General features: G+C 41.1%; 1 protein-coding gene across 14 annotated transcripts in view; it reads left to right on the plus strand.

Annotated features, from left to right (window-relative positions):
• The window catches only part of LOC114847693 (interleukin-1 receptor accessory protein-like 1-A), a 115,914-nt gene that overhangs the window by 12,754 nt on the left and 82,026 nt on the right, over positions 1 to 21,134 (plus strand). For 11 of the 14 annotated variants that reach the window (XM_055505071.1, XM_055505069.1, XM_055505067.1 and 8 more), the window contains 3 exons: positions 16,787 to 16,922; positions 17,329 to 17,478; positions 19,128 to 19,238. The gene's annotated coding sequence lies outside the window, so the exon portion shown is untranslated. Of the gene's footprint in view, positions 1 to 8,583; positions 8,702 to 11,788; positions 11,940 to 16,786; positions 16,923 to 17,328; positions 17,479 to 19,127; positions 19,239 to 21,134 lie in introns of those variants that run through there. The other 3 variants (XM_055505068.1, XM_055505073.1, XM_055505075.1) reach the window with 2 other exon arrangements.

The raw sequence follows: 21,134 nt of genomic DNA on the forward strand, positions 1-21,134 counted from the left end.
TAAGCCCTCTGTAGCGTGACAGCATGTTCTCAAACAAATTAGAGCCCTAAAGACAACAGGAATATTATTATTTTCAATTCTTCATCATGTGTTCATTAATCTTCATTTGGACTTGATGAGTGTGGCAATCAAATGAAATTATATCCATGTTTGGGCCTCTTGTGGTTACTCCCTCATATGCACTCCTATCTAGTGCATTCCCGCAAGCTATTGGAATGCAACAAAATTTCCAAACGACTTTAGATTAATTTTGTCTGATTAGCGACTAAATATATCTCCAAGCTCATCCAAAGTCATTAACGACGACAACAGCAGCAGCAGAAGCAAACACATCACAGTGCAATTGAACTGTCATGTGCAGGCAGAACCAAGACCTTTAAATATTGAAAGATAAACATCATACATCAGTATTTGTTTGATTGTGCAAACATGTCAGATTTGTTGTTCTTGCTCTGAAATCTTGCCTCGTAATTAGAAGGTGTGTGTTCGGGCTTGGCTGCATTGCGTAGAATGACTGTAATTGATCCTGATCTCCTCTTAAAACATCACTATTCATCCCCCCATAATTACCGGCGCATCTGCCGCAGCACACGTGCCTCTGTCCTCTCCACTGACACGGCCTGGCCAGCGTGCTGTGTGTGAAATAAGATCGAAACATTTTGTTATAATGTTGATTTACAGAAGTCCAAAATTGTATTGCTTTCTAACCTTCTTCCACACTGGTGATCAACTTTGGTCTTACTGTGAAGTACATTGTCAAAAACCAACCAATGCACCACGCAGTTTCCCGTCCGGGGCCAAACTTAATATATCAACATGGCAAAACACATCGAGGGGCAGAGGCTTTACACTTTCTGTGTGTTTCGATGATGGGACTTCGTAATTACTTTGGATTCTCTTGTTATTTTTAAGGGAAATGATCAGACATTATACCATACCAGGCTGTACCAGATGAATCCAATAAACAGAAGACTTTTGTTCCTCACCATGATTCCTGGTAGCATATCTTCATTTTCTAGCCCACTTATGTTTACTTAAGAAATTGCTTTCAGTCCTGAAAAGAAACATACAGTACAGTAAGTTGGAAACAAACCATTTTATACCATGCAGTTAGTATTACTGTCAGCTGTAAGCTTTACTGTAACCTGCATGTTAATTTAGCATGCTAGCACTAATTAGCTTTATGGAATGCCATTGCTCTTTGTTATCCAGTTTATGTCATGAAACAATGACAAAATAAAATGCTGACCCTTCTAAAAGGTGGATGTGGTGAAGCTTTAATGTCCTTTCTGTTTTGCCTTGGACCCCTTATTCTGCTCCTTGGCTGGTGCCCATTGTTACTTTCCTTTCCTTGGGTCACCTGGACCCCTGCCTTTCATGATTATCTAACCCTGACTCAATTACTCACCAGTTTTTGTCGATTCCATTCTACATTCACGTTTCTTGACATACCCTGCAGCCAGCATTCCCTGTCTACTTAATTCACCTCCCGTTGTCTCTGCTGGATCTTGTTTGTCTGGACTTCATGGAAGCCTGTTTCGTACCCATTAGTTTGCCGATCTGCTGACCTGCCTGTCAACATGATTTGTGACATGTTGATATATTTCAGTCTGGACCAAAATGGTGGATTTACTGATAGACAGTGCAGTCTCTAGAGCCATGCAGTAAGTAACTAAAAAGTGTATAGGTATATTTATGGCTTATTATATAATACAAAACAGATGCACAGTAGTAAAAAAGGCTGTAACTTTAAATCACTCTAATCTCCTCTGATGTTGGCCTGCTGCCGTGCTATTGATTTAAATGGCAAGAAAGCACAGAGGATTATGCAGGGTGTCTCTTTTTTGTCACAGTCTCACCTTGACACTTGGCTGGACATTTGCATCCGTTCTGCCGAGTCACTGTTGACAAACTTGGGCACAGTGGAGACAGACAATCATGAGGAAACTTTGAGGTAGCTCCCATCTAGGCCTAGGGCAGCAGAAATCACATGTGACCCAATTCTCAGCTGTCCTAGATATAAACACTTGGCTTCGAGTGGATTACTGTCCTCCTCAACTCACGATCAAAGACAGCCAGAAACAAACGACCACAACATTAGTCATTGAGGAGCAAATTAAAAATGTAGAAGGATGCAGACTTATGTGAACTTACAGTACAGTTTGCTCATAGCTGGACTTCATCTTCCCTCTATCAAATTTCTATTTTCATGTCTTTTCTCACAATCAATCAGTCTTTTACTGTAGTTATGTTATTAAATAAGTATTATTTAATTCTTCTCAGTCCGAAGCTGTGATCAAGATTATAGTGCTGTAACTCGTCTCTTCCTGTCAAAAGTATCTGACAAAGGAGAGAATATCTTGGACAACAATGCACTGGAGGGGCCTGTTAGCCCATTTATGTTCACCCTCTGTCACAACCTGTGTGGCTGTAGGGTTAACCAGGGCCGACATGCGGTGAAGCTTTCATGTCCTGTCCTTGTCTCTCTGTTTCCCAAACTCCATCACTCAAGCTCATGCACAGGCAGTATTAATCATCATAACCTCCCGATATGCACACACTGCAGCAATCAAGATGAAACACACCGATGATTATTCAGCAAAACCAAACCTGTCAATAGTTGTAACTCTATTATTGATGGGATAATATGCAAAGGATTACTGTACAGTAGATAAACAGTTTCCTTTTCAATAGAGCTTTTATAGATCATTTTAAAAGACGAGATGAAAAATAATTTGTTATTCATGCAATAAGTACATCTGCTGTTCAGAAGCAGTGTGCCATCTGCATTTGATTATCAGGTGACGTGGATGACAGAGGAAAGCTTGTTATAAGCATTAATGAATTATAAACCTAAGGAAGCCAGTCGCTCCAGTGGTAAACAAAAAGGGATCTCTGTTCAATGACCCTGTGTAACAGACGCCTGACAGCACCTCTCACACTGGGATGTGTTTTTGAGCACATTTGTACTGTAGCTTTTTCAATTTGCTGTTGTTTTTCCTCCTTATGAATGGAAGTTTAAAACCACTCTTTTAGCTCTGTCTTTGGTCTTTTCCATCTGTCCGTGTGTCTGTTCTATATTTGGTGCTGATCGTGTAGTGTACGATGGGCTTTTAGCGGTTTTTGTGCTCAGACCAGTCACCTGCTGTGGGTAATGACCCAACGAGAGCCAAATTTTTTCCTTTTAGGCTGTCGTTCTGTTTTCATAGTGACGTTTGATTTTATCATTATTAATGAAGTATCGATTAGAGCTGCAAGACCTTATTTTTATAATGCAGTAATAGTAATTGTAATTGTAATAACTTCAGTTGGAGCATTAAATATTGCCACATCATATGTACAGTAAACCTTAGGTAGGTCAGAGGTTAGATTAAATGATTCAGTAACCTTTATTGTAAATTTAAAGACATGGCTTTAGAACCCCTTTCGTTTTATATGTAGAGGTCAAAGTCTGACTTTCCCACATCAGTGTCTAAGTTTTTCCAAAGGTGATTTAACAATCCTTTGAACAAAGGGCATTCCCATAATGCATCTGCCACGGAAGAATAGAATAAATGTGATTGTACGAGTTCCCTGATGAAACTGAAGAGTATTTCTGCTTGGTGTCATCATACTCATTATGGGATACCCGTTTATAGATCTGAGAAGGTGCTCTCACATCCTGAGAATAGCCATAAGGTCAAACTGAGAAGAGTCTTTTTTTTAAACAAACAGTCAGGTTTCAGTCACAAGTCTGAAAAATGCAGCCCTTGAGAAGCTACATTCTATGTAATGTGCTGACATTTGGGCCTTGAATGACAAATGCTTTTAATTTACGTTCATTCTGCACAATGTAACTCACTTCTGGTATTTGGAATGTGTATTGCTTTATTATTCCTAGAGCCACTATGCAAACAGACTGTATTGAATTAGTTAAACATAGAGCTGTACCATTCTGCTGCTGAAATGTCCTGTAAATCAAATGCTTACAGGAAATGAAGCAACAATTTTGATAATCAAATAACTTAGAAGGACGTTGGATCCTGGAATCACACTTCTAAAATGCAAAGTGTCTTATTATGCTTACACTTATTGTAAATGAGAAATCTGTGGAACGTTAGATGGAGAAAGCAAGAAATTCACAGACATCGTCGTTACACCTTGAATGTTTGATTGGCATTTCTCATTACGCTGATACAATTTATAGAAAATCATTCATCGCAGTTAAACCAGCACTGAAAGCTATGACGCAAGGAACACAGGTGTATATACACTAACAGGTGGACGTTTGGACATGCTGTTTTGCTTTGAAGGCAGCTCAGGATGTTTTGAGTGAGTGGGAGCAGAAAGTAAAGGAACAATGGTCAACATGTACTTGACCTCTGGGAACCTCCTTATTTTTCTCCTGCGTCAGCCACTCTTGCATTCAGTTTATAGTGACTTGTTCTTGGGGCTTGCTTGGGGGGGGCAAGCAGGGTGCAGGTGTAGCGTCAGCTGACCGTGAACATGAGCTTTTTTGCTTTTATGAGACAGTGCAGAGGGTAGATCATCCGTGCTGGGGGTTTCAAATTGTCGATTTACACAAAAAATTAAATACCAAGATCACTGCTAATTTACAACCTCCAAATTATTCTGTGGATTGGGATAATCGGTGAACACCTAATACAAACTCTTTGTTTCAGATAAATGCAGTTATGCCAAACTATTTTATTGTAAGTATGTAGTTATCCAGTTCTTGATGATTACTATGTTATTTCTATGGGGCTTTATAATGACACGTGTAGGTGTTTAAACCCTAAGAAGTTCAAACTTTTCCTTGGATAAACTCAATTCAGATGAGTGATATAATATTGATTAGCGATGAGAGGATAAAACAACAGCTTTGTTGAAACCACAAAGAAAACTCTGCCTCGTAATAAAGGCAAGCATGAAGAGATTGCCTGGCGAAACAATGTCTGCAGAAAGAATTCCCTCCCTTTCCTGAAGTGTCTGGATATTTGCCATGAGAATAATAAGACCCTGCATTCAAACCCTGCTGAGCACCAGTGTAACAATACATGTTTGAAATAACTATCAGAGGGACCATTCACCCAACCTTTGGTTAATCACCCAACTGCCGTCTTCCATTCTCTGCATTCTTCTCTCTCTTACCTTGTGCTCAATACACCTCCACATAACCCAGGAATCTCATTCATCACTGCCAGTCCAGAGTGGATATTGGTAACCCCGCAACAGCGTACAGCAGTGTATTATCCCCCTGCTGCTTGTGGCCTTACTTCATCAGAGAGTTGCCCGTCTAAAGGACTAATTTCCAAAATGGCTGAGCAGCTGATTAGAGCTTTGTTCTTGTCCGGCCGTGTTTGGCCATTGTGTTGCTTCATGCTGACCTTTTGGCCATTGTTTTGTTGACACTGAGATATGCTATGAGAAACTGTGCATGAACATTGCCTTACACAGAATAATTACTAAACCTGGCAAAGTCACTCTGTGTGTATAGTACAGTATATAATTATACCCCTGGCCATTTTTAATGCGATCATTTATTAGTAGGTGACGTTTATTTTCCTGTTTACATAAGTGATGGGGTGTAAACATTAGAAACACCTCTTAAAAAATAATACAGCTCCACCATCCACTCTAAGAATAAATCACCTTTCTGACAGTTTCAGCAAAACATTTCACTTGAAGTTAAAGAATAACTTATTTGAATGTTTTTATTTTTCAATTTCAGTATAGTGAATAGAAATTTTTATACATGGCCTTCATTTCATGACTGTAGTTAATTATGCAAATGTGACAAACTAATAAAACAGGCTGTCATTAATTTCTTCTCAACTTTTTGGCCTTGTGTATAGTTCAAACAAAAGATGCATTTATTAGAAATCTTGTGCTTTGACGTTTCTCGGTAAAAAACGAACAAAGTGAAAGAGCAGACATAAAGAAAATATTTCACACCCATTAATAAAAGAAAACAGTTTCTTAAAATAATAATAATGATGAAGAATATTAATTATCACTAACTATCTTATGAAAACGAAACTGAATGACAGGTTTTTGTTCATTCTTTGGATAGCACGGTGGTGATGGCTTATGGCAAAGAGCAGAGCCGTTAAAGGGCTTATTGAGCATATGGCAACTCTCCGAAGACTTCCTTTGAAATCCCCTCCCTCTGTTTCGCCTGCAACTCACAGAAATCTCTCCTAGTTTATATTCTGAATGCAGAGCCACGTGTGTTTCCCTGTGCCCTCGGTCTATGGGTGGCATTATAGTCCCAGCAGGGTGATCAGTGGGGGTCAGAGCCAGCATTTAACCCTCTCTAGCCTCAGCAGCCTCTCTCCCTCCTGGACACCTTTTCTTCTTTCACATGGAAAGGCAGCCATGCACTCAGAGGTGAGATGAGTGATACGGTACAAAGGTAGAGGTGTTTCTGAAAGAAAGGCGACTAAAGCATCACATTGCTGAGTGGAGGTCAGGGTGTCCGGGTAACAAGGGTCTTTGGGTAACACTGCAAAGATCAATAAGGGACACACGGAAAGGAAGCTCCTGTGTTTTGTTCTCTTCACGCACCACTGTATCCTCACACAATCCTTTTTTAACTTGTGGAAATGAGACACTATTTTAGTGACAACATCAGGGATTCGTGCTTGGAGAGATGTAAAAATGCTCATTGTTTGTTGTGGAACATGTGCGTGTGTGTGTTCATGTAAAATTGAGACTGATTGGGAAAAGAAAATCATAACTGTATGTATGAGGTCCCAGTCCCTTGCCAGAAAGACAGACTGAGTGAAAACAGAATCGGAAGAGCTGGGAGGGAGGGGTTCATAGAGGATTTAGGTCATAGATTGCCAAGAGGGATCGTGTGTGTGTGTGTGTGTGTGTGTGTGTGTGTGTGTGTGTGTGTGTGTGTGTGTGTGTGTGTGTGTGTGTGTGTGTGTGTGTGTGTGTGTGTGTGTGTGTGTGTGTGAGTGTCAGGCCTGTGAAAGTGTATATTGGTGGGTTTTTTTCTGTCACGTGTGCCTGTATCAGTTACACAACAGATTTCCTGATTAAAACCAATTATGGTTTTAATATCATCGTTCGTAAGGAGGAGGGCCATCTCCCTGCAGGAAGTAAAAACAATTTAATGGGACAACAAGCTATTAAATAGCATTTTGATGCAATTTTTTAAGTACAATTTATGTTTACCTTTTCGCCAGGGTGTAAAAATGTTGTGTGGAAACTACGGTTGTGCTCCATATGGAAATATCTCAAGAATTTGACAGATTATGATCTAAATTTGTACACATAGCTTGTATACACATAGTGACCTGAGCTTTTCCTTTAGTGACACTGGAAAATTGACATTTGTAATGGAGAGAAATATCTCAACCACTGTCACAGCCACTGTCCCTGTCAGTGCTCCTCTTCCTGTCCTGTTTTTTTGTTTTTGCATGTCGCCTGTCTTGTCTGTAGCGATGGGCAGAGTCATCTGACGTGACATCTCTCACATGGGCAGAGTTGGGCCTAGATAGTGTCGACTGGATCCTCGTTCTGTCTCTGCCGCACATCATCATTCACACTATTGGTTTTGGTTTTTGTTTGGCCTTCACGTTTCTTCCTCCACGCTCACTGCTTTAGGCAGTCTTTGTTATGAAGGGAACGTCATTAAAGTCATTAGCAAGGCATTTTTAGCTAAAACGTACACAGTCTGTTAGCTAGATAGTGGTGGTAAGTTCCTCTAAATGCACAATTCTAAGTTTTACTTCATCCTTTTCCTCACTTGGGGTTGGGGCTTTTTTTAAACATAGATGACTTGCACACTGTAAAGGCCCTATGCCCCTCAAACATGGATGACCTACACTCTGTACTGACTCCTAGCACAGCACACCAGAGCCATGACTGATCCCTGAACACATTGTTATTTTAAGATAAAGCAAAAAATTGAGTCTTGTTCTAAAAATATTCTAATTTGTTTTGTTTTGTTTTATTGTTTTTGTATACTGTATGAATTTAGGTCTAGTAAAAAATTACTAATTAAGTTAGTAAAAATTGTTTATATATTTTAAATAGTGCCTCTAAACGGGCCGAACAAACACAATCATACACACACGCGCACATGCACACTGCTGTGTCTGCAGCAGGGTCACAGTACAGTGGGTCAGCCAAAAACCACTGTGTCTGGAGCGCTGATCTGTAGCTGTTAAGGGCCTTGCACAAAGGCATGCTGTTGGCAGTGGTGTTAAGCTCCATGGGTGAAATGCCAGCCTGTCTCTAAATGCTGGCCGCCATCCAACGAACGCTCTCCCATGAGGTCGAGGGTGACTGGACCACTAACCTCCCATTGATGATCAGTCTCTTTAACTGCATGAGTAATGGGGCATCATCTATTTGCAAATAATATGAATATAGTCACAGTGTAGGTAAAAACTCTCCAGGTAGGGCTTATCTGGGTCTGTGTGATTGATGAAGTGTTTAATGCTCAATACCAGGTGAATGCTCTTATTTAGTTGACAGTCATGGGTGGAAGAATAATGCAGTACCTCCAGCCTCTGTCATTCACTCCAGTGGGTTGTGGATCTGCTCTGTTTATCCAGCGCAGAGGTCGGGGGTGATGACCCACTACGCTGGACTGTCATCACATGACCCTATAGTGACATCACACAGGGAAATGCTCTGTAGACTCAGCATATCTGCACTCATTTCCTGTCACTCATCTCAGCTAGGAGCGACTCTGCGGCCAGAGGTGATGCTTAAATGTTTTCTTTTTGTTGCACCCTGTCACACTGTCCTGAATGGTTGTAAATAATGTTTTGACATAGGAAAGAACGTGGTTTGATGGTTGAGTTGAGTCAAGGACTTTGCAGACTCTTATAATTGTCCACAGAAAGAGTGATTCATCTCTGATTAAAGCTTGTGAAAGGCGCAGCAGCAGAAATACTCACCCCTGCAGGAGTATTTGTGAGCAATCAGATTTCTGAGAGATTTGGAAACATCAAATATCTGATCTCTTAGTGCGTTTATTGAAATCATGACAGCAACAACCTTGTGTGACCATTTTATAAGAAATACATTGAGTGGTAGAGCTCAGGGTTGTAAATGTGAAACACTAAGGAAGTAATTATTCAGAGGCTTCAAAAAGTTTAAGCTGGATTTAAATGAAAAAAGCCTTTATCTGTTAATTTGTCCTCTTTTTAATTTTTTTCTGATCATTTGTTTGATGTTGATCTGTGGATGATCCTGATGTGAACTCCTTCGTTCTCCCCAGCGATGTGTCAGAATGATTGGAATCTGTGGCTTATTTGCATGTAATTGTTGGAGTGAGTTAGAAATCGGAGGGAAGATTGAGGAGCAGCGTGCACACAGGCCAGCATTATCCACAAATTTCATAGACTGAGATTAGGTTAAGGACAGGCTGTGCTTCATTAGCACAGAATGAAGCTGTTGAGACTTTCTCAGCTGGCCTGAAAGCACAGTTTAATAGACTGGAATCAAATCATGGGATGGGAAATGAGTGCAAACTCTGTTGGGGAAAGCAGACAGGGAGCAACTTCTACTGAGTCTGAATAGTGAGGTTTGGAATTATTTTACTCTGCTTATCTTTGCCTGTAAAATCATTCTTATTCAACCTTTACGACACAAAGACGAACATTCCGTTGTGCCAGAACCACAGAGCATGTCTCGCTTTCTCCTTTAATTAAATATTTTAATTTACTTTAAGTTGCATATTTGTCACAGTGTGTGATTGCTGTTTCAGGCCTGGGAGTCATTGCTACAGCTTTTAGCTTGCAGTGTTACGCACACAACTGTTACGGCTGTGCGTCAACATCTGTGAGTGCAGTGATAGCTTAGGCTAATGTTTTAATTGGTTCCTGAGCACAGAGGGCAAACCAAATTGCTTTCGTGTCCCAGAGGCTTTCGCTCTTAATGAGATATTCTCCCCTCACAGGATCAGAGGGGTCCTGACCCATGTGTCGTCACCAGGATATTATTGTAGCACATTCCCCTCTCTCTGATGAAGCGCACAGAGAGGTTAATGAAAGCAGAAGTCAAGGAGGTGTCTGTACACACAGGATGTCACTTTCAGGCACAAACTGCAGTAAAATTGAGCGAGGAAAGCTTGTTTTGTATTTACATGAACCCAAATCCCAGCAGATCTTCATTCACATTTAATCAGTCCACTTCACCTATTCACACACACTGCCTGTTATGGAGGCCTCAATTCTGAAGTCCACCCCTTGATAACCTTTTGTGCTTTTGTTGGTAATAGCCGTGAGTTATTTCAGATCCTACCCAACACAAAATTAGATTTTAAATTAGTTTTTAAAGCCTCTGTGTGGTCTTTCGCAGCACAAATCATTGCAAGGTCTATTCTGATCTTTCATTGGTTGATAAAAGTGAGGAAGAAAGAGGCAAGATGGAGCAGAGAGCCTGATGCCCTTCACCTGTGGTCACCCATGACAAAAGCTCTTTAAACAGCAAGGATAAATGAGAAAAGATTACAATCAGTGTGGGCTGTCAGTGTGGAGGCGCCGCGCTTCTTACCGGGTCTTTTCCCTGTGACAATCAAGAGGAAAGAAAGGGAAAGAGGAAACGGGGGAAGTTAGATGGCCATTTTGGGCCTCTGGCCATTTGTTATTGTTCAAAGGGTCTTTTGTTTATACGAATGATAAAACAGAGATATGCCAGATTCTGAAGTCCTACTCTACAGATAACAGCATGTATGACACCTACCTCCATCCTGCCTGTGAAGCAGAGATATAGCAGATACCCAGCACTGAGATTCCATTCCATTTGCCTCAGGCCTCACAGCGCCACCTCCTCCATGCTTACCCCCCCTCTACAGGCAGATAAATTGATCTGGTACACCTTGTTTAAAGATCTGTTGGATTAGGAATCAGCTTAACCTACAATCCATTCAGCCCGACGATAACCTCATGTCATGGAAATAAAAGAGAACCACCGCTGCTATTTACAGCAGCATCCAGGTCATGAACATGAAAACCTCTTTCTCCACGCAATATATTCAGACTTTGTTTGACACTAGAGGCTGTTTTTGATGAAGAGTACTTGCTTCTATGTAGAAATATTCTTAACCACCTATTAGTCTGCTATCAGTGCCTATTAGTCAAAGCACAAACTTTTTAAGACTTAGTATTCATAGGAGAGCCAGCGCCAGATCACTATAAATCACCATAAATGCACTGTCAGTGATATGGTAAAAATATGTTATTCTCCCTACTTGGTGAAACCACTTAACAGAGACAAATAATTGGCTCAATTAGAACAATATACTCGGTTAATGACTTGAGGATTAATCCTTTCTGCTTCAGCGGAACGCCTGATGTACCTGTTGTGCTGCTGTTGCTCCTGCTGTAGCTCTCCTGGGGGAATCGCTGACTAATGGCGCCCAGGCAGGGGCAGGGAGCTGCTTTGACTGACAGCCTGATTTGCTGTGTTCTCCATTACTGTTCCTCTCCACCAGGCCGAGGAAATTAGATCTGCAGTGCCGTGCTAATGTCAGTCACATTCCTCTGTTGCTGTTTTGGGTGTCTACTGTGTTTGCATTTGTTTATTTACCAGCACATGTTAATATATTAAGTGTGGGCGTGTGCTCTTATTTTATGCCCAAAATCTACAGTGACTTACAAAAGCAAAGTTATACCCAGGCATGTATTCATAATGCATTTTGGATAGGGGAGCTCGGCTGTCTGACGGCGCCGCTAATCTAATGGAGCTTATTCCTGCTGATGCCAGGTGAAGCTGAATCTGACTTCGAGATGACAAATCAGCGTTGCTGCTGACGCTGAGAATCCCTCTTGTGTTATTTTAGGGGCGGCCGATCATGCGAGCATGGAGGGGGAGCAGATTTTCACGGCGGGAGCAGTCTGCCTCAGCTGGCCCACTCGCCATCGCCATAACCTGATATGGCTTTTCGCCTCATTGGCTCCGTATCGCAGCGTATCATCACCAGGGCTGAGCATGTGAGCGTGTGAAGGAGTGTTTTAATTCTGATTGCTGTTTGCATATTACGGTGGACTGTCAGTATGTGGGCACTTGATCTACTCAGTGAGGCTCTGCCAGGGAGATTCGTCTCATAGCTTATCCACAGACAGATACAGTTATTACAGTGTGCAGTGCAGAACCACGGTGAAAGACTCTGCTGCAACACAGAGCTCTGACCCAGATCCCAAACGATGAAGGTTTTTCATCCTCTCTTTCTCTCTTTTTAGAACAAAGCTCATCTAGCCCTCAGATATGTGCCCCATTCCACTCATTTGTGCATTTCCACCATTTTCTACTATTTCTGTGTTTTGGGATTTTGAGATAAAAACCCCTTTGGTTGCAAAATGTGCTCTCTGGAGTCTAATTGATGAAAGGGTGCCATCTGGTTTTAGCATGCTTCCCAATTAGGAAAAAGTACAAGGCAAAACTGAAAAATAGTTCGCTTGTTGAGTATCCACGAGAGTGTCTTTGGAAACAGCTTGAGTTGACATGAACTTCCTCATCAGTTTTTAATCAATAACCTATGGAGTATTCCTCATCGTGCCAAATCATACCAACCTTGTCTAAGGGCCTGTTCTCTCAAGAATGGAAAATTAAATTAACATAAAATCAATTAATGCATTAATTAGTGTTCTTTAATTACACAAACTGAAATATAGTTTTTGCTCCCAATTATTTATTCCATAATTAACAGACTATAATTAGTATGGCTGATATCAATATTAAACAATATGATAATCCCACAGAGTGAAGTGGACATCTAAGGCTCATTATCAAGTTGCTTTGACCAATAGGACGACTGTGATTCCCTGAGAAGCCAATAGTGCAACATAGGGATCCATTCTGATCCATGTGCTTGTAAAAAGGCCCGCGACCTCTCTTTACGTCCAGGTTGCAGGCTATTGATTTAACCCAGGTTAATTACATCATAATTTTGCCCTAAGGCAGAAGTACATGCTTTGTCAATTTTTAGCGACCTGTACTAATTGTTGGTGTCGCACAAATAACTACATCAATAGATTATTAATGGGACTGGGACTGCAGTTTAGCAAAACGTGAAGCAGTAGCCACACAAGCAAAAACACAACTTTTTTTAAAACTAATTTTACTTTCAGAGCTTAACTATGAGCTTTTTTCACTAGTTTATGCATTTAAACTATTATTAATGACATATGGAGAGAATATAGTGTGAAATAGGTTATCAATGTTTATTAGACAAGTGGGTCTTCAGCTTCTGCAAAGTGTGTCTTGTTGACAGATTTTTAGGGTTTGCTTCTTCTGCCTTTTTCCTTTTCTTTTACACTCACCCACTCACTGTCTTCCTTATCTGGCTGCTGAGACTGCAGCTCAAGGTGATACCGCAGCTAATTAGCAGAATTATCAGTGACCCCGTTAACAAGCCCGTCATTTAAACCTGCACTTCTCCTCTGAGAGTCCAACACTTCTGCCTCAGGCCCAAAGAGGGGGAGGGAGAGAGCGCGATTAACAGAGACACCTAAAGACACAACGAGAGAAGGCAGAGACTGACAGCCAGCAGGACACAGACAGAGAAAGATGTGTGAAAATGTGATGGATGGCACTGAAAGGCCGAGGAGGAAAGAGTGTGGCACGACGAAACAACAGCGAATTGACATTTGAGGAATTTGAATACCACACATGCAGGACAGAGAGGTGGCATGGCACTGCGGAAGAAAATAGAGCAGTTTGGAGTTGATGGCTTAATCTGGGAGAGCATTTTCCAGGGAAAAGGAGCAGAGGAGTAATGAAAAAAGGCGATGAATAGGCCAAAGTAATGATTTGAGTGTAAATGAGGATGGACAGCCATGCTCCTCCTGTGCTGTCCTCACCCCTGAGTCTCTGACAGCCCACAGCATACAGATGGCACTGCTAATTACATACTGCAAAGGCAGAGGGGAAGCTCCTGCTTTCTCGCACAGCACAATCAAAATCTGGAGGATGCAACACTGCGTGCGTGTGTGTGTGTGTGTGTGTGTGTGTGTGTGTGTGTGTGTGTGTGCGTGCACGTTTCCTTAACTGTCTTGCTGACACATGTCTTTTTTGTTGCTAAAATTGTCTCCTTCACATCTCCACGATGAAGCAAGTACCTTTTTAGATGACTGCCTCAGTTGGACATCTCATTAGTGTCCAAGCAGACAGGACGACAAACATGCACTCAAATGCAAGGAGACGTTTGGTGTCTACATGCATAACGCTCCACATGTGTGCTACAAATATGTGGCCCAGTACAGCTGTAGCTCTGAAGCTGGCTTTAAAGCAGCGTTAAGTGGAATCAGTTTGTTTGTAATCCATACGTTCTTAACTCGTTTGGTTTGTTTTAATTGAGCATCAAGTGCAGCTGACGGCCCTGTGGTCATTTCAAAATAAAAGCTCCCCATGTTCTGTCAGTAGCAAAAGACCATCCTGCTGTTTGCAAATAGCTGGTTTGCATATAGCATTAGCTTAATACAGCTCAGAAAGCCTTGTGTGGGAGGAACCACCAAACACAGAGGCTGATTCCAAAATGCAGTGCCTGGTTGTAATGCTAGATTACAAACATGCATTGTCTCCTTAGCATGTAGGGGAAAGCCTAATCCACCCTGGGAGTATCTGGCTCTGTCGCTAACAATGAAAGCTACTACTCAGAGATCTAATTACAGTAAACGTAAATATATGAATGGGCATTGTAAAAATTGCCTGTTGAAGAATGGTGACAAACAAAGGTTCACATGTTTATGGCTAAGAGCTTAGTAGCTTTTCTTCAAATCTGAATTTAGTTTTGAATCCTCTTAAGCGAACCTGAATCATTTTGTTTAGGACCTGGTTTACTAAGATAAGAGTTCTAAATGGCACTTTCATGTTGCAGTTTCATTGGTGGGTGTTCTACAGTATGTGTGATCCAGGAAAAAATGCTTGATCTTAAAGAGGTGCAAAAATGGTGGAGGCGGCCAAGTTGATTGCAGAAAGTCCTTGATTCGAATTATTTTGTTTATAGGACACTGAAAGTTATTGCATTAGTAGCACAAGGGTTAAATCAGAGATTCAGCTTCTCAGCATTGCTTACAGATGTTTAAAAATGAAAACTGAGACCCTTTCTACCTTGGCCTCACAGACGTCTAAGGTCTGTTTTTATGTTAGCTTTACTTTTAGGCAGATTTTAAAAAAGGGTTTATTTAAAACCATGATACTGCATTGCTCCAAGTGATGATCTCTGCATCCATCCAGCCACTCCTGGAGCGTGCCTGCAGGCAGCCACACTCTTTGTCGCAAACGACCAATTAGTAACCTGGTTGCGCCTTTACACGGCAGAGTTTTAGGGGAGAAAACTACCTGGGGAAATCAGAGGTCTCTAACCCAAGAAACCTGGTTTCCTGTTGTGTAGGTACTGTAGTCAACATTCCTGGTGTCAATCTATGTTTCATAGGCAGATGAAGCTGAGTATGTAGTGGGTCTGGGTGGGATCTCAGTCTGCTCATTCAGACAGGTCATCCTTCTTAGTAGGCGTTTTGCAGTGAGTGACTGTGGCATGTGTTTAAGTTGGCCTATAGGCCGTGCCTAGTCTTGCCTTTGACTTACAGGGGTTAATTTGGTGCTTTGCTTCTACCACCTGAAAGCCAGTCTGTACAATTATGCCACCACAGTCATTTAGAATAGAGAGAGCAAGTCATTTTGACCTGGACAAATCACCTTGCGTGTGCTCAATGTATGTACAGCATTTGCATGTCCTCCTGCTTGTATTTTGCATACTGTGGGGAAAAAGCCAACTTTGCATATTTATGAAGACAAAGGTGCAAAACCTACAGCGTGTGCTACCTCCCATTTTTGTGGACACGGAATAAATCACATAATTGTAACTGTAAACAGAAAATGTGATTGAAAAAAGGAGATTTGATGGTTCACTGAGCTTGGGGGAATAAAGCACATCAGCAGTTTGCAGGCATGTAAAACAGAAACAGCTATAGGTACTGTAAGTGTAAACCTAAGGGTTATAAGAAGGAAGGACTACAGTTTTTTTTTAAATATTTCCAGACCTAGTTTTTGATACCCAGCATTACTGCATTTTTGCAAGTCATCCTTTAGGTCCCAGAACACCCACACAACAAACACTCACAAACCAGCATACAGCACATGCATTTAGTGTATGATTCTTCCTCTCTTCATCATCTCGTCATGAAGAGCTGTAAATGTTCCTGACAGGGTGCGACCCACAATGCTAAACGGATGGCTATGTATCAAATGTAAATTATTCATGTACTAGTAACCCATTTAGTTGTGTAACACCAGTGATTATGTATGCATAATTGTGCTTGTCAGAGCTGAGAGAAGTCAAGATTATTTATTGTGTGAATACTTGTACAGGATGAAAGGACACCTTCAATTTATTCTCCTTGACTGTGTAGTCCCACATAGTCAGTCAAGCATTGTGTCTTGGTCGCCTTCATTTAGATAAGTGGCTATTCTTTTTTAATTTATAATAGACTAATCAGGAGAAGCTATATTAAAAGGATATAAACTAAACTGACTGCATGTCAAATGACAGACCAGTATGATTGTAAATCTAAACAGTTCATTAGTGAGTGCTAGAATTATTAATTATAAATGGACTGAACCAGAGATACAGTATCTGTATCAATACAGAAGCTGCACAAGCGGTAGCAAAGAGTTGGTGCAAAGGGGGGCGTGGGTTCAGTAGCCACAGCTAAGCTGCCATTGCAAGACGCTTTACAAATGTAGAGATGATGAACAATGTAGTTAGTGTTACTATAATCAACTCTTCTTACAACTTACTAAAAGGTTATGCTTCATTATTTTGAACGTTATCTTCCAGCTACCACCAGCGGTACCAGCGGAGAAACACTGCTGGATGAGCAGGGAACAGTGGGAGACGACGTCAGAAATTGCCAGAGTTAAAGTGGGAGTTGCTCAAGTGAAGGAGGCTGAGTCCAGAAGAGGAGCTCATAATGGTAATGTGGCCAGCAGGTGGGAAATGGCCAAGTGTCCTCTGGTACAGTTAGAGGGAGAAATTGGGAGCTGGAGTGTTGGGAAACTGGAAGGATGTACAGTGGTTATAATGAGGCTTGCAGAGTGTGTATGTGTTGGAGGTAGAGCTGGGAGAAGGAGAGCACAGGTGAGACGGCCATCACAGGAAAGCCAGAGTCAGACTTCATCAGTCAACACCACCACAGCCTGCACAGCAGAGGAAGTAGTAGTTCACCTTGGGAAATTAGTCTCACACTTGCCTTCATTTCTTCTGAAGTCCCAGGAGCCGTTTCTTTTTTTTTTCTTTACAGTTTGTTTCTCTTGTTCTGTTTGAATGTGTTAAGAAACAGCTGAGCCATAAAGAATTGACTGAGCATGTTTTTGTTGCAGACTGGTTGCAAATGAGCTAAAACTGCATCCTGTGGGGAAAGAGTGGAGCAACTTTAGTTCACCCAAGGTTTTTAGCCTGTGGAAGCAGTGTCCAGTAGCCATCTTCCTCATAATAAGAACTAAACCCCAACCTTTGCCCCTGTAAGAAAGGTAAATATTAAAACATCACACCCCACCTTATTAGATAATGCCATCTTCATAATTACAGCTACTACATTAGAAGATAAACCCATAACAGATAACAGATAACCCGGACAGTATTTATGTCATGGTATGAAGTTAGCTTGACAGTTGCTCATAATGATGAATCTGCAGAGAATCATCAGCTGAATCTCCAGGCCCATAAGCCTAATGGAGCTTTAAAGTGAGGTTGGGTTTATAGTCTGGTGAACAATATTACTATTCTGGTTCAGTCTCAGGGCTCTCGTACCAAACAGCCGTTTGTTTTGTTGCATGCTGTCTCCAAAAAAACTGAACAAAGCAGAATAGAAAAAGATCTGTAAACTGATAAGTCTGAAGCTGAATTGTTTGCTCTACATGTGCTTTGAAAAGGGAACAAATATGAAGACTGGAGTAGAGAAAATGAATGTCCAGGTTTATCAGGTCGGGTGATGCGGCAGGATGTTGAGCCCAGATGTCTGCTGGCTCTGGGGACAGAACATGCCTTCTGGATTTGCCTGGTCAGAGCCCAGAGCTCAACCCAGTAGGGATGCTACTGTATGAAAAGAGTCAGTTCAAGCAGTTATTAAAATGCAATTTCACTTTTGTTTATATTTGTGACTTTGGTCAAGATCAAATCACATCTCATGACCAATTTATGCAGAAAACCAGGACACTGCAAATAGTTCACTTACTTTTTCTTGCCATTCTGTGGTAGTAGAATAATGGGCCAGCCACAGATGCAACCAAGGGAGAAATAGGACTTCAGTAAAAGGAACAAAGCAAAAATCACGGAATCCCACATTTACATTTTAAACTTCCCCCCTCAGGGTGGTGATATAAACAAATAAGGTCCAATCGCAAATATGTAAAGTGAATCCTGCCAAACTCAATCAGAGTGTTGAGCATTTAGCTTAGCTTCTCCCTTTTTCATTTTAAATCTGTGACAGTTTTATTATATTTGTTTGGTTGTTTATGTGTTTTGTGATTGTGTATTATGTAGCCTTTTAACTGCCTGGTGAAGCAAAAGATAATATGTGGGCAATAGTAATTACAGATCAATGATATGTACAGCACGGTAGCATGAAAAATGTTTTTAGTTAGAAAAAGAAGCCTAATCCTGCTTCTGCCGCAGCTCACAGGAAACTACCTTTGCTAAGTGTGTGACATTGAAACAAATACTGTATTAGAAACACATGAGGAGTGACAGCACTAGCTGCTGCAGTTAGTGAAAACAATAAGCGATGGAGCCCTCTAACCACTTACTGCATGAAAAACACAATAAAGCCTATCTCATACAGTACCAGGAATGAATGCGTGAGTGCATGATCTTTTTTCCTCCTGTCATCTGATCCCACAACATGCATGTCACATTGCACTGTGAGGCAAAGCCCTCACGACGCTGTGGTGCCAAGCTATATCAAAGGGATAATAATAGGGATTTGTCTGTACGGAGTTCACGGTACAAAAGCTGAAGTAGTGAGTCAGAACAAAGAGCGCGCCTGTTCCTCCCATCTGCAGGCTACAGATAGAGATGTTAGAAGCTTCCAATTGACCTTGAGTGTTTTGGATCATATGACATAGTGTGGCAGAAGTTAATCCTTCTTCTGCGCTCTCTCCTCTTTCTCGATTACGCTCAGATATACTGTAAAGCCCATACAGCTTCTACAGAGAGACCTGAAGATGGCGGATGACAGATGCTTTTTAGCATCTGCCAGGAAGTACATATGAGACACCTCACCCAGATCCAGGTATGCAAAGCTTCGTTATCACTGTTGATACAGCATCACTTGCATCAGTTTTTAATGTCGAATGAATGTAAAGACTTTGCAGTATTTCATATGTTTTATGTGCTCGTAAAAGCAGGCGGATGGAAACTCTTTACTCTGAAAGTAAATTATGCACTCAGAGGTGATAGCTAATTACTGAACGCTCACCCAGAATTAGCAAGGTGAAATGCTTTTGTGCTCCAAGTACAGAGTTTAGCACTCAGACTGTTGGCCTCTCAATCTTTTAGTGATTTAAGTGTAGTGGGGCGAGCTTAAAGTGCGTCATATGGTGCTTGTGGTGTATTTGCTCCAGGCAGTTTGAATGCGTGTGTGTGTCTCCATCTGTGGCCCGGTCACCCGCCTGGAGTTTAACTGCCAATAGCTCCCTTAGAGAATATCGTTGGGAGAATCATTGTTTATAGATATTTTAGTGGACTTTTGCATTAATTTTTTTAAAATGACAGTATGAGGGCCTGGATGTTTTACCTCCGATTTCTTTTTATTCCCCTCTCTGTGTTGTATCCGTCTCAAGGCAGGATGGAAGTGGGAGATCAACTGTTTTTATCAAAGAAGAAAGGTTAATGAGTTTTTAAACGACTCATTCCCTTAAATCACATTTCAGTGACACTCAGCTTTGGAGGCTAAAGATTTGCTTAGAAACAGGCCTAAAAAATATTGTAATGTGTTGGGTGGTGAAAAACAGAGCTCAATAAAGTTTCTCTTTATTGTTAAAGGGGACGGTTATTTATAGAGTTTATTATAAATGGCAGATATCATAGCATTATGATGTACAGTAGCTGAGGTGTCACTGTTAAAAGTGAGAGAGGCCACTGCTTAGTGTGGCGTTTGCTAGAGTATGGTAATGGCCATCTGTTGGTAGTGCAGCAGTGCAGTAAACTACCTCTGATAGTCAGACAAGATGAGACACACAAAAGAACACAAATACACACGCGGTGTAAAGACGTGCTGCCCAAAAACACTGTGTGATGGTGGTTTGTCTGAAACGCTCTGGGGAGAGTCAGACAGGGGGCAGAGGAGGACTGAGCTGCTGCATGAGGAGAGGTAGACGCATTAACGTTCACAGGACGAACTTTCTGTCTCTGAGCTGCTCTAAACACATTTGGTCTGGAAATGCTATTTATATGGCCTCATGCTAATCTATGAATTAATATCAATTAAGGCTGCTGCCAGCTACATGACTGAATCTCCTTTGTCCAGAACAAATATTTAATTTTACTGACTACTAAATTCCAGGTTCCTGCTGACCGGCTGTCAGCCACAGCCCCATTACTACTCACAGTTTTGTGACTAGCAATAGCTGAACCTGCGTCTACTTAAACACTGGTAATAATATTCTTTGATATTCCTAAGGAGCTGAAAGTTGCAGCTGTCATGAGAAGTGAAATAAAGCTAAAACAATTAGCAATAAAGAGGCATGGAATTAAACATAGTGTGAAAATGACCTTAAAATTAAATCTCAAAACCACAAGGTTTTAGATTAATAATTCTAATTAAGATGCATGACATTTCACTAAATTAATTCCTCCCAGCATTATTTCCTAACTTACTAATAAAAAGCCCTGTTCATGACAGACACCCTGAAATATTTGTATGTTTGCACAAACAAACAAACCATACAAAGATTATTTGTGTTTTTACAGATTATATGTAGCTAGATATATTACTGAAATAAGGAGCCATTGAAACAATCCTGTCAGATTCCTGTGCATTATGTTTGCATTAACTATCTGTTACATATACTTAGTTACAATTTTTTTTTTTTTTGTAAAAAATTACAAAATACGAGAGCCAATTGCCATTAGAAGTCAAAGTCCATGTGCTTTCCACCTTGATGGGATAGACTACAGGGTACAGAGC

Source organism: Betta splendens, chromosome 21, assembly GCF_900634795.4.
Source record: "Betta splendens chromosome 21, fBetSpl5.4, whole genome shotgun sequence".
In the NCBI taxonomy this organism is placed as follows: domain Eukaryota; kingdom Metazoa; phylum Chordata; class Actinopteri; order Anabantiformes; family Osphronemidae; genus Betta; species Betta splendens.